The sequence below is a fragment of the Panthera pardus genome, unplaced genomic scaffold (genome assembly GCF_024362965.1).
Source record: "Panthera pardus isolate Hobbes unplaced genomic scaffold, ASM2436296v1 HiC_scaffold_17, whole genome shotgun sequence".
Classification (NCBI taxonomy): domain Eukaryota; kingdom Metazoa; phylum Chordata; class Mammalia; order Carnivora; family Felidae; genus Panthera; species Panthera pardus.
The window spans coordinates 38,633,330-38,646,568 of NW_026526732.1; the positions used below are offsets into that span (position 1 = coordinate 38,633,330).

The 13,239-nt window shown below is 38.3% G+C and overlaps 1 non-coding gene across 1 annotated transcript; it reads left to right on the forward strand.

Annotated features, from left to right (window-relative positions):
• The first annotated feature begins 42 nt into the window (after positions 1 to 42).
• TRNAE-CUC (transfer RNA glutamic acid (anticodon CUC)) lies at positions 43 to 114 on the forward strand. Its single transcript has one exon. It is a non-coding gene; the product is annotated as a tRNA-Glu (tRNA).
• Positions 115 to 13,239: the final 13,125 nt, after the last annotated feature.

A 13,239-nucleotide genomic window follows, 5' to 3' on the forward strand; every position in this document is an offset into this window, starting at 1 on the left:
TTTAAAGCAGCAAATACACTTCAGTAACCCGTTAAGCCAAGCTCCCTGGTGGTCTAGTGGTTAGGATTCGGCGCTCTCACCGCCGCGGCCCGGGTTCGATTCCCGGTCAGGGAAACGCTACTTTTTCCTACAACCTAAAAAAGTTTTGCGATCTTAACTGCTTTTTATCGCGGATGCGTCATCCAATCATAAAAATTGAATTCGTTTTTAAACGCTATTTGATCTCAGATTTAAAATACGCCTTTTTTTCCAGCCCATGTACAACAGGTTCATTCCCTGCTCCTCAAAGCATCCTGCGGGGCCGCTGCACGTAGGAGAATGTAAACATTGGGTTCCACCTGCTGGGGCCCTGGTAGGATACCTTACCCACATAGGAACTGGAGAGTTGGAAGGGAACACGGTGGAGGTCCTGTGAGATAAGCAGGGGAAGCCTGGTTAGAGAGGAGGGTGGGTGAAGAGGAAGACAGTAAGCAGAGTGGTGAGTGGGGAAATGAGGTACACTTCCTGTTGCAGTGCCTGTCCCCTTAAATAAACTAGAGTGCAAGCACGTTGTGGGAGGAGAAGCAAAGCACAGAACGGCCTCTGTACATAATTACAACAGAAATGTCCAGAAGCAGAGCAGGGAGAGCCTTGGTCCCCAGCACACCAGGAACTGGCAAATAAGACTGCCTATCACAGTTGTGTAGGAAATCAAAGGAGAATATGAGTAAGGTTTTGATTACGGCCTATTAATTTGGAAAGGGTGCTGGTTGGGAGCACGGCAAAGCAGGAGGCGCTGTTACATTTAGATCTGGTCTGAAGAGGTCATCCAAGTGAACTTGTCCTGTACAGGGAGTGAGATTTTTGACTAATATTGATAGATTTTGAGGAGATTCAGCTCTGAGGTGAGAACTGAAGGCCCAAGAGTGGAAATGCTTCCTAGGAGATGATTGAGTGCAGCATAAAGAGCCAAAGTTTGCAGGCTTGACTTCCACTAGAGCAGAACTAAGTAGGGAAGTCTAGAGAAGAGTCAGTACAAGTAAGGTTCAAATAAGCCAAAGAAGAAAGAGTCTGGAAATTGCACTGTTATCTTTAATAGGATAAAGCATATTTCTCTTGTTGGTTAGTTTTTTTTTTTTTTTAACGTTTATTTATTTTTGAGACAGAGAGAGACAGAGCATGAACGGGGGAGGGTCAGAGAGAGGGAGACACAGAATCTGAAACAGGCTCCAGGCTCTGAGCTGTCAGCACAGAGCACGCCGCGGGGTTCGAACTCACGGACCCGGAGATCATGACCTGAGCCGAAGTCAGCCGCCCAACTGACTGAGCCACCCAGGCGCCCCTGTTGGTTAGTTTTTTAATGGAGTTTTATTTTATTTAGTCTTGGTGTCATCCTTATTGTGTTTCACCTATTTTATTGTTATTTTTAGTCAAATAAGTACACTTTTCCTAAAGAATATCATCATTTAGACACAGCAACACTGTATCACATTATCTACACATAGCACAAAGTTGCTGCTTTGTAGAGCCAGAATATTGTGCTCAATTCTGTCCTTATGAGAAACGGGGTAAATGCTGAAGGACCATTTGTAGAAATATTCCACATATGAATAGGTTTCTTAAAGGTAAAGGAATAGAAAGTATTTAACCTGCACAGATGAAAGCAAAGGTTATTTGCTGCATACCAAAAATATTTTTCTGGGCTTGTCAAATTATTTAATTTTAAACACAAAATCATCATCCATCCAGGGTTGGGCTGATGCATAACTAAATATAAGGATGCCTGAGAGGAACCAAGGGTTGTGGGGGAAAGAAAGGGCAGGACTTTCACCAGCATCTAGTACAGTGCTTAGTATATGGTTGGTGCTAAATGAATGGATTACTTAATCAATTAAACCAAGAAATAGATTGCTAAGACTTTACTTGAAAACTATCATATATATGTGAAACCCTCATAATTCTATTTCCGTATGAACCACAGTTCTGTATTTCCACTGACAGAAGTGGAAAAAGAATTAAACTGAGTCAATCTGAATGATATCCACAATTTAATGAGTTCTTTTAGATTCTGAACACTGAACTAAGCCCCTGATCTATAATAATTGAGTCAATTCTTACAACAATTATCCTTGCTTTGGAGTTTAGGAAACATAGACTCAGAAAGTTTTGTAATTTAGTTGAAATAACACAAGTGTGTGGGGGAACCAGGATTCCAACTTGATTTGCCCAACCTAAATTCTGTATTCTTTAAGACTCCCCACACTACAACAAATTTTCTGGTGGTACATTGGTATCTTCTTTAGACCAGTTTTTACAAATAGCGTGGCTCATGGGGAATGTTACATAGAAGCAAAGAGGAATTATATGATATTTCAGGTTCTCTTTTAAAGGTATACTTGAATTCTTTGCATGGCAGATTTAGTGAAAATCAACTCTAGTAGTTTGTGGGGGTTACCAGATTCCAGAGAAATACGTGGAAAACTTTTAGTTAAGATGTAAGTTCAACAGCAAACACAGTGTACTTGTGTTTATGGCTAAGCATGTTGATTTGTGAGAGTGTTTTTTTCCTTCACTATTATTTTTATATATTTAAAAATCATAGTTGCCACACCTCCATGTTGATCATTATTTTATTGACTTAAAAATGACTCTTGTGGGGCGCCTGGGTGGCTCAGTTGGTTAAACGTCTGACTTCAGCTCAGGTCATGATCTCGCGGTCCGTGGGTTCGAGCCCCGTGTTGGGCTCTGTGCTGACCGCTCAGAGCCTGGAGCCTGTTTCAGATTCTGTGTCTCCCTCTCTCTCTGACCCTCCCCCGTTCATGCTCTGTCTCTCTCTGTCTCAAAAATAAATAAACGTTAAAAAAAATTTTTTAAAAATGACTCTTGTTTTTTCATCTTCTTCCTTTAGTAAGTAGGCTAGAGAAAAATAGTATTTTCACATTAGTTACATAAAAGGAAAGCAACTTCAGTTTAAACCATGGACCTACTTGATTAGCTTTTTCTCCCAACTTATTACTTCCTCTGAATGTCTATACTATATGTAACATAATATATATTATTTTATATAATTTGCTACAGTTTTGTATAAGTTGTGTTTTCGTAAATTCCTTAAGGTCAGAGTTTGCCTTGCAAAGTGATAATCATATCATTAGTTGCTCAAAAATTGTTTCTGTATTTTGGTCTTGGTAATTAGTGTGATGCCCAAAAGCTCTGAAGTGATAGTAAGCCAAAAGCTCCATGAAGGCAGGGTCTTTGTCACATTCATCTTTCCATCCTGTGGGTTACGTCAGTACTTGGCACGTAGGAGCGTTTCAAATGAGGATAAATGAAAGAATGAAGCAAAAGACTGGAATTTGCACGTCTCAGAAGAAACACAGGTGACCAGTAATGGTTTTAAAAAGTATCAACTTCTTTTGTAATCAGGAAATAAAAATCCCATCAAAGTGGCAAAAATGAAAAAAAAAAATCTAACAATATCGAGTGCTGACAAGGATATAGAATAATAGACACTCTTACACACTAATGGCAGAAGTGTGAATTGGTGCAATAAAATGACTTTGGAAGAAATTTGGTATTATCTGGTAAAGTTGGAGGTTCTCATACACAGCAAGACAATCCCTGGGAAATCCTTTCACAAGTGCCTCAGGAGATACATAGAAGAATGCTTACTGTGGCACCATCACAGTGGACTCAAACTGGAAGCAACCTAAATGTGCCTCAAGTAACTAAGGGCACCTGGGTGGCTCAGTCAGTTAAGTGTCTCACTCTTGGCTTTGGGTCAGGATCCTGTGGTTTTGTGAGTTCGAGCCCTGTGTTGGGCTCTGCACTGACAGTGTGGGGCCTGCTTGGGATTTTCTCTCTATATCCTTTCCCTGCTCACACTGTCTCTGTGTCTCTCAAAATAAATAAATAAGCTTTAAAAAGAATAGTAGAGTGACTAAATATATTGTGGTATAATCATAAAATGAAACACTGCAGTGTAGTGAAAGCAAATGGATTACAACTCCTCTTATCAACATTATGAAGCCAAGAAAAATATGATTTAATTTTAAAAGCAAATGAAATACAGAATGATTCCATATTCTATTAAGTTTTTAAATGCTAAATTAAAAATATTGTTTACTGGTATATACACAGATGGTAAACTAAAGAAAAGCAGGAGAGTGGTCATTCCTGGTTCATGGAAAAAATGGAGGAAGGATTTGGCAAGAAATAAGCAGGAGTATTTTGAAATACTGGTAATGCTCGCCTGGGTGTTCAGGATTGTTAATTCTCATTTGATTATTTATAACTTATATATATATTATGCTATTTTCCTCCATCAATTTGATGTTTAATTAAAATAAAAAGCAAAAAGGAATGAATGATATGTTTGGGCAAACTTTTTGGGATAATGGCATGTCAGTAATATTTAGCTGAGGAAAATCTCACTCCTTTCAGTAGTTATAATCTGTAATGTATTATCTGTATAGTATCTGTATAATCTGTAAAGTATTATACTTTTCTAAGTAGGGAAGTTCCAGGCATTTTGAAAATGATAAATGCAAAAATACACCACAAGGTGGCACCATAGCCTCAAGTATCTCATTTAGGACGTATTTAATCTAAGAAACCCATACTCGCCTTGGCAATGTTGGTATAGTTAAAATCTAGAGTTTATTGTACTCCTAGGGAGCAACAGAGGATTTTTATTCCTTTAGCTTCTTTATTCTCATTTCATCAATTATGCTTGATTTTACTTGCCAATATACTGTGCTATCAGATTAAAGTTTGAGGGAAGCAATTCAAATAAAGTCAACACAACAAGTACGCAGGTCCAGCTTATGAGGTGTCTTCATTCATTCTCCATTCAGTCAGGCAGTCATATATTTGTTCATTTAACCAATGTCCACAAATGTTTACTGAGCTTTCTTTCTGTAATACACATATGTCAAAAAGGCCCTGGAGACTTAATATGAGCAAAACCGGTCACTACCATTGGCTTTTAGCGTGGTGGTAAAGACGGGCAATAATTATATAATCACAAATTTAAATTGCAACTGACAGATTCTATAAGAAGTATGTGATTCTACACTAAGGCAGTTGGAGATATGAGCAGAGTATTCCATCTGTTGAGATCTGAAAAATGATGAGTTATCTAGGTGAAAAGGAGAGAACAGAACGTTCTGAGTAGAAGGAACAAATTCAAGTCCTGGAATCAGGAGAGAGCAAGGAGAATGCCAGGGGCTGAAGGAAAGCCATTGTGGCTGGATGGCAAGTCAGAGGTAGTAAAGTAAGGTGAGAGGGGCCTAAGGAGTGGGCAGGAGACAGATCTTGCATGGCTTTAAAGCCTGAGATTAAGGATTCTGTCTTCATATTAGGAGGACTGGAGAGCTACAGAGAGGAGAGTGGGTGTAGCGGCCTAAAGCCCATGCCCTGTCACTGGTAAACCAGTAGCTTTAGCAGTGTCTAAGAAACATTCTGCCCTCGGTGCTGGACAGTGGCACAGCTCTGTTCACCTACATATGTGTGATTTGCTTTCTGATGGTGAAGGATACCATTTAAAGACAGTAATATAGGGGCGCCTGGGTGGCGCAGTCGGTTAAGCGTCCGACTTCAGCCAGGTCACGATCTCGCGGTCCGTGAGTTCGAGCCCCGCGTCAGGCTCCGGGCTGATGGCTCGGAGCCTGGAGCCTGTTTCCGATTCTGTGTCTCCCTCTCTCTCTGCCCCTCCCCCGTTCATGCTCTGTCTCTCTCTGTCCCAAAAATAAATAAAAAACGTTGAAAGAGAAAAAAAAAAAATAAAGACAGTAATATAATTTCAATCTCAGCCATATTCATTAGAATCAAGATTTTTCTTCTAAAGAAACATGACTCCATTGTATTTATTTTGAATCAGTCTAAAAACCATTGTTTTTGAAGACAGAAAGCATTAAAGCATGATTTCTTAACAAACCAATAGACCCATTCAGCTCATTCATAACAAAATAAAAACCTTTCATATCTAAAATATGAAAGGTTTGAAAGACGGGTACATGGATGGCTCAGTCAGTTGAGCATGCAACTCTTGATTTCAGCTCATGTCATGATCCCAGGGTCGTGGGACCAAGCCCTGCTTCAGGCTATGCACTGATGTGGAGCCTGCTTAAGATCTCTCTCTCTCTCTCTCTCTCTCTCTCTCTCTCTCTGTCTCTCTCTCTCTCCTCCTTCCCTCTGCCCTCTCCCCTGCTTGTGCTGTCTCTCCCTCTCTAAAATAAAAAAAAATAATAATAAAAATAAAGCTATGAAAGAAAATGTTTATGGTCATGTTGTCCTAAAAAGAACTCTGTATTCGAAATCAGATCTGGGTCACATGACTGTGAGAAAGGTTATCTAATTTGGCTGGGCCTCAGGTTTCTTCATCTGCAAAATGAAGCATTGGTCTAGGTTATGTTCTTCTAACCCTGAAATTTTGTAAATCTGCAAATATATTTATATAAAGCAAAATGTACATGTGAATAATTTAATACAAAAAGAATAGGCGTTGGGCAACTACCTTGGTATGTATTTGAATAAAGTTGTGTGAATGGGGCTGAATGAGACTTATTTTGGATCTTAAGACATTTTCAATAAACTAAATTTTAATAAGCTACACTACCATTTATTGATAGTGTTCTATGTACCAGATCTTATGAAGATTATGTCATTTAATTCTCAGAAAATTCTTGTGAAATAGATGTTGTTTTTAAATCCTGTTTTACTAATTAAAAAACAAAATTTACACAGATTCAGTAATTTGTCCAAAGTCACACAACTAATACATCTGAAGACCTATCTTGATATATCTGACTTCAGAATTTGTCCTTTTAATCATCATACTATTTATTATATTCCTTAAAGAACTGGGATTTAAAAAAATGACATATATATTAAGTAGAGATAAATTTGTTATTATATATATGGATTTCAAGTTATTTCTAAGTGATTGAATAAGTACAGGAATTTTAATAAGCTCCCACATCTTACAACAAACAAAACTGCTTAATAGACTTCATTTAACTCATGCACTATCCTAGATATGGCTGTCAAGTTGCACTATTAAGCAAACCATCTCCTTGTTAATATGTTTTTGCTGTATCCATAAAGGATATGCTTACAGAATTTTAACACCTCAGCTATACATTTTAAAGAAACAAACAGCTACCATCATTTTTCTTCCTATGTCATATCCTGATGACAAACAATGGTGAACTTTGTTTCTCCTTTAGTCTCAAGCTCCTGATACCCAGAGCAAGGAAGCTGCCTGTTGGACCTTGTTTGGAGAAATGGCTAAATGCATTTATATTGAGTTATTGCTCCTGTGTTGTTTTGTCTGTGGCTCCTGCTCTTGGGCATACTCAAGGTTTCATGGTCACATCAAAGGCATTGTGTTCTCTGTTGTGAGAACTGGTCAGTGTTGGTCAGATAATTTATCGTTTTATTGCTGGGACCCATTCTGATGATAGTCATGCTCAGTAGGCACTTGGTGTTTATGTCTGTTCCCTCAGTGCAACACATTTGCCTTAAGCCTGCGCTTCAAGAGTCAGCTGTGATGAACTTATGGGTATCTTGAGGGTGGGGGTTCTTACTGAACCTTCAAAGGGGGCACATGGCCTATCAAGCCTCCTTACCGTAGGGGTAAAGGATGTTTCTCATCAGAGGCAAATCTTGCCCACTGAGCTTATCTGATGGTCACCAGGCTATATGTGGGTTTGGTGATGTTACCATCTCCAGCCATTTGTATAGTGCTGTGCTTATCTTTCTGACAGAAAGATGTCAAGACAATAAAATAAATTTAGCAGTGGCTGCCTGTGAGACAAAAATTTAAAAAAGGGTGCCTTGCTTAGTTCCTGTTTAGGAGGTGGCGTGTGACTATGACAGAGAAATGTGTTATGACGAGAGTAGAATATGGTCTATGTGCCTCTGTGTTTTCCCCTCCTGACTGTGAACAAACACATCTCTGTCATCTTGCCAGACCTCAAGAGAAGCCTATTTAAAGCAGGAGTACTGGGACAGACTGACTAGGATAGGGGAGAGGGCAACCATTGCTGGTCCAGGAGAAAGCCTACACAAACAGCTACACAAAGAGCTAGTTGGATTGTTTTGGTGGGGAAAAAAAAAAAGGTATTTATGTTCTCTGTAATTAGGAAAAAGGTTTAAAAAGAAGTGATGAAAGATCTTGGAAGCAGAGTTTCACAGTATGGTAAATAATATTCAGCTTGATAGCTTATAATCACAAAAGGCAGGGTTAACTCAATTAAAATACTTAGCTCTTTTATATGAGTTTTTGAGCAATTTAAAACTAAGTTTTAAATTTTAAGGTTTAAAATTTAAGTTTTACAAATTCCCTTATACAAGTCAAACATTATGAATAATAGCCATTCTTTGAGAAATACTTTTTCTTCCACATGAGAAAACGGGACTTTGTTATCACTGCGGTGAAAACACAAAACTACAATGCACACTTAATGTAAGAAAGTTTAGAGTTAACTTGCCAAAGATACTCAACCTCATTTTGTCCCTTAAAAAAAGAAAAAAAAAGCTTACAAGGCATTCTATTACATGCATATCCATTTCATATGCATGAATCTCTTCATTCCCACAGACTAATAGAATGACAACTGAGGTCAAGGAAACAGAATATTCAATTCCCAGAAGACTAAGAACTTAGAGGCATATAAAAATGTCTCTAGTTATAAGATTTTTTAAAAACTGTACCCATATAAACTCTTAACTGTTATGGAAAACATGCTTAACTGTAGGCCAAAAGGTTTAGGCTAGTTCAAAATCCCTTCCTGTTAATAATTTACAGTTACAGTGGATGCGTTAGTGGGCAAGTCTTTCTAGGCCAAAGGAAGAATGTTGTTTAATGACATGATGACCTGGAATGTATAAGGATTCAGAATGATCCAGCATTCTCCCCCTCACCAAAAACCCATCTTTTACATTCAGTAGAAGACTGAGGTATAACGTTTCTTTTCAAACTCAATTTTCTCAGATACCTTTTTTTTTAAGTTTGTTTTATTTATTTTTATTTAAGTAATCTCTGTCCTCAATGTGGGGCTCGAACTCACAACCCCAAGATCAAGAGTAGCATGCTCTTCCAACTGAGCTAGCCAGGTGACCCCAGATACCTTGTCTTAATACTTCACCGTTTTACTTCACCTTTGCCATCACCTTGAATGAGATTATAGGATATTCTTTGGTAGACATTACTGAGGGTTAAGGTCACCAATCAAGGTAAGGTAGGTATGACCTGCTTGAAAGTTGAAAGTTAAAACTAGGAAACTGCCAAAACTATTTCCTTTTATGTTGTACAATGGAATAAAGTGGGGTTATTCTTTTTTTAATTCTTTCATATATTAAAAGGGTAAGACAGGGGTGCATGGGTGGCTTAGTCGGTTGTCTGACTCTTGATTTCGACTCAGGTCATAATCTCACCGTGGTGAGATCAAGTCCCCTGTCCAGCTGTGCCCTGACAATGCAGAGCCTGCTTGAGATTCACTCTCTCCCTCTCGTTCTGCCCCTCCCCCACTCCTGCTCACTCACGGGCATGCACATGTCCTCTCTCTCCCTCTCTCAAAATAAACAAACATTAAAAAGAAAGAAAGAAAAAAAGCGTTAGATGGTAGAGGCTCTTATGCTAATACTATAGACAGATTTACTCTTATCAATAATCCAAAATGATCCCAGGAAGGTTGAAATATTCTTGGTTAGTCTGAGGCCAAAAAAGCAGTGTCAAAAGCCATAGCCCAGAGGTCAAAGGTATGGGCTGAAGAATCAGACAAGCCTGGGTTGAGTCATAGCTTAAACTACTAGTTGCAACCTTGGGCAATTAACCACTTATTTTTCAAATCCTAATATGTAAAGCAAAAATAATATATGTGCTCTATAGGACAGTATGAGGCTTCACTGACACAACAGATTTCACACACTTAGCATAGAGCTTAGCACGGAGAACAATGAACAGCATTTGCAGTGAGTATTCGCGTTTTGTCTTTGTTAGATCTGTGACTTAGGTTGGCCTGGCTCTGTCAGTTACAGCAGAGGACCCAATTCCCTGACCAACCCCATTCCTGTCTGTTCCTTCCAAAAGAGAGGGAGAAAGTACCACCTGGTACCTAGAGAGCCATTTCTCGTATGCCTTTGGTCCCTCATACAAGATTGTGTATGCAAGCTAAGGGGCTTTTTTTCTCTTTAAATTCTCCCATCTGAGTTCAAAGACTTATCCTTCCAAAGAATATGAGCTATAGTCACAGTTTATGATGTCATATTTGCTGTAGCACTTTGTTTTAGTTGCTGAAATATTCACAACCTCAGTTATTGCTTAGATCTTAAAAGAATTACAAGGGGAAGTCAAACTCCATTCTTCAGTAAAACCAGAACTGGGAATAGTCCCACTGGGCAATGAAAACATGAAAAGCTAAAAATACATCTATCTTTAGATCATAAAGCTTACAAAGTTAATCCAGATTCTTAATTTGACTAGGACCCTATCCTGATGCGGTTTGTTTTGTTTTAATTCTAGAGAGAGAGTGTGAGCAGGGAGGAGGCACAGAGGGAGAGAGAGAATCTTAAGCAGGCTTCATGCTCAGCTTGGAGCCAGACTTGGGGCTCAATTCCATGACCCTTGGATAATGACCTGAGCCGAAATCAAGAGTTGGATGCTCAACTGACTGAGTCACTCAGGCACTCCGGGGTATTTTTAAAGTAAGCTACTTAGCCACATTTTAATCTCTGTACATCTCTAGCCATGGATTTTTAAACTTGTACTTAAGTACACTATTATACTATAGTAGTGCCTCAAATCCAAGATGTACTTTTTTTTTTTTTCTTTTTAACACTCTAGAAATTGGGATGTCTTATGATCAATGGATAAAGTTCTGTTGTGATTCTTTTCCTTAAAAACTGATCTTAGGGGTGCCTTGGTTGGGTAAGCATCTGACTCTTCATTTTGGCTCAGGTCATGATCTCACGATTAGTGAGATTGAGCCCTGATCTCACTTTTAGCACAGAGCCTGCTTAGGATTCTCTCCCTCCCTCTCTCTCTGCCTCTGTCCCACTCATACTTTTTCTCTCTCAAAATAAGTAAACTTAAGAAAACAAAACAAAACAAAAAACCTGATCTTAAACCAACACTGTCTCTTGCAATTGATGGTCTTACTTATGGAAATTGCTGTGTGATGTGACCTAATGACGTAATGATTGGAAAAGGAACAAGTTGATTATAAAAAGAAGATAACCCCAAAGACTTAAGATTTATGATACATATCATATGTACATGTGGGTCATTAGAGCACATTTGGCCTTTTTTAATGTTTGAACCAAACATCCTCCTCGTTAGTATAGTGGTGAGTATCCCTGCCTGTCATAATGTTTGAACATTACTTTAAAAGTCCCTCAGACTTATTCAAATTATGATGAATTATCATGTTTGTAATAGTACAATATCCCAATGAGACCAAAAATCCTCTCCCACTAGTTCTCAGGAACCTCTTGTCTCACTCTCATGGCACTTCCTTATTTTGAGGGTCCCTGTGAATAGCTAGAGTGACAGTCACACCTATAATTGTCAGGCTATAGAATCACATTAGCGTGTGCTACCCACATGTCATTCGAAACTTAACATGTACAGACAGGGTACACGGTAGTTATTCAATAAATACCTTCTGGCTCACTGATGGGAAATACAAAAGTGTGTTTTAATTCCTGTTGAACTATATTTCTAGGCCCAAAATGGAGCTACTCCTACCCAAGTGCTACATGAACAGATGGACCTTCAGATAGCTTTTGAGTGCCTTTAAACGTTCCACTTGACTAGAGGTGTGGTATATCCAGATACTCAATCCCCCGATGCCAAGCCGACTCTGGGCCTTCTCACCCTAAACAAGGTTGATTATGTAACCCTGCCAACCAGATATTTTCCATTTTTCTCTTCCCTGTTCTTTATTCTTTATTCTATAAAATCTTCCTTTTGCCCCATTTTGCAGTTCTCCAAAAGGAGACTGCCTCATGAAGTGTTAAATAAAGTTTGTATCACTTAAATTGTTTTCTTTAATCGTTTTCTGACATTGGGCATACATACAGCTTTTAACATTTGGGGAAAACCAGATTTCTAATAATGTCACCATTTTCCTTTTATCCTATGAAAAATCCCTTGAATTAATTTTGGGATTAACTTTTACATAATTAAAAGCCACTAATAAATCAAACTTGAAAAGTTATTTTCCTCCTGGACCATAAAAACTATTTTTTTTTTTTTTTTTTCTGTTTTGGGAGCAAACATGAAAGCTACCACACTTAAAGGCAGAACACCACTTTCACAGAACATTGTATCAGAGATGGGAAACAGTTGTTAAAAAGAAACATCAGGCTCAAAATGGAGTCACTTGTGCAAGACCCACATAGGCAACCAAGACTTAATATCTAACCAAACTGCAGTGACCTTTAACCAGTCAATCTGGAATTAACCAATCAGTACCAGTGAGGCCATCTGCATGACAGACCGCCACCCTTTCCCCAAAGGAAGGTGACCTTGCCCGAAACAATTCATTCTTTGTTAGAAACTTCCTTTTGCAGCCCCCTTCTGCCTATAAAAGCCTTTCATTTTGTATACCTTCTTGGAGCTCCTTTCTATCTGCTAGATGGGATTCTGCCCGTTTCATGAGTGGTTGAATAAAGCCAATTTGATCTTTAAATTTACTTAGTTGAATTTTGTTTTTTAACACAGCAAAATGTGATGTCAATAGCTAATGATGTGAAACACTTATCAAGGACCAATTAACTTCAAATGACCAAAATTATAGACAACGATCACCTTTAGGAACTATGACACCCCTTAGCAACTATGTCGCAAGTTGTTTTGCAAATATTTTAATCAATTAATTGGAAAAATAACAGCCTATATGTAACAGGGAAGGAAAAAAAATGTAAGGAAAAACCAAAAAGGACAAGAAAGGGAGGAAAGGAGGAAGAAAGTGGATTTATCTTAAACTATTTAATCCAAATTAAAAATAAAAATTCCTGATCTCTAAAATGGTTTACATTCCAAAAAAGGAAAAGAAATTCTTTGAATGCTGACATTACAACAGGCACAGAATCAGCTACTAGATCTTAAAATAAGAATTACTTCTATGCCTATTGTCCACAAATCATGACTCAAAAGCAAACTTCAAATACTACTAAGTCCATGTCCTTATTTGCTATTTAACTCCATCAGAGCTAATAGAAGATGCAATGATCACAGAACTTATAGACAGGAGG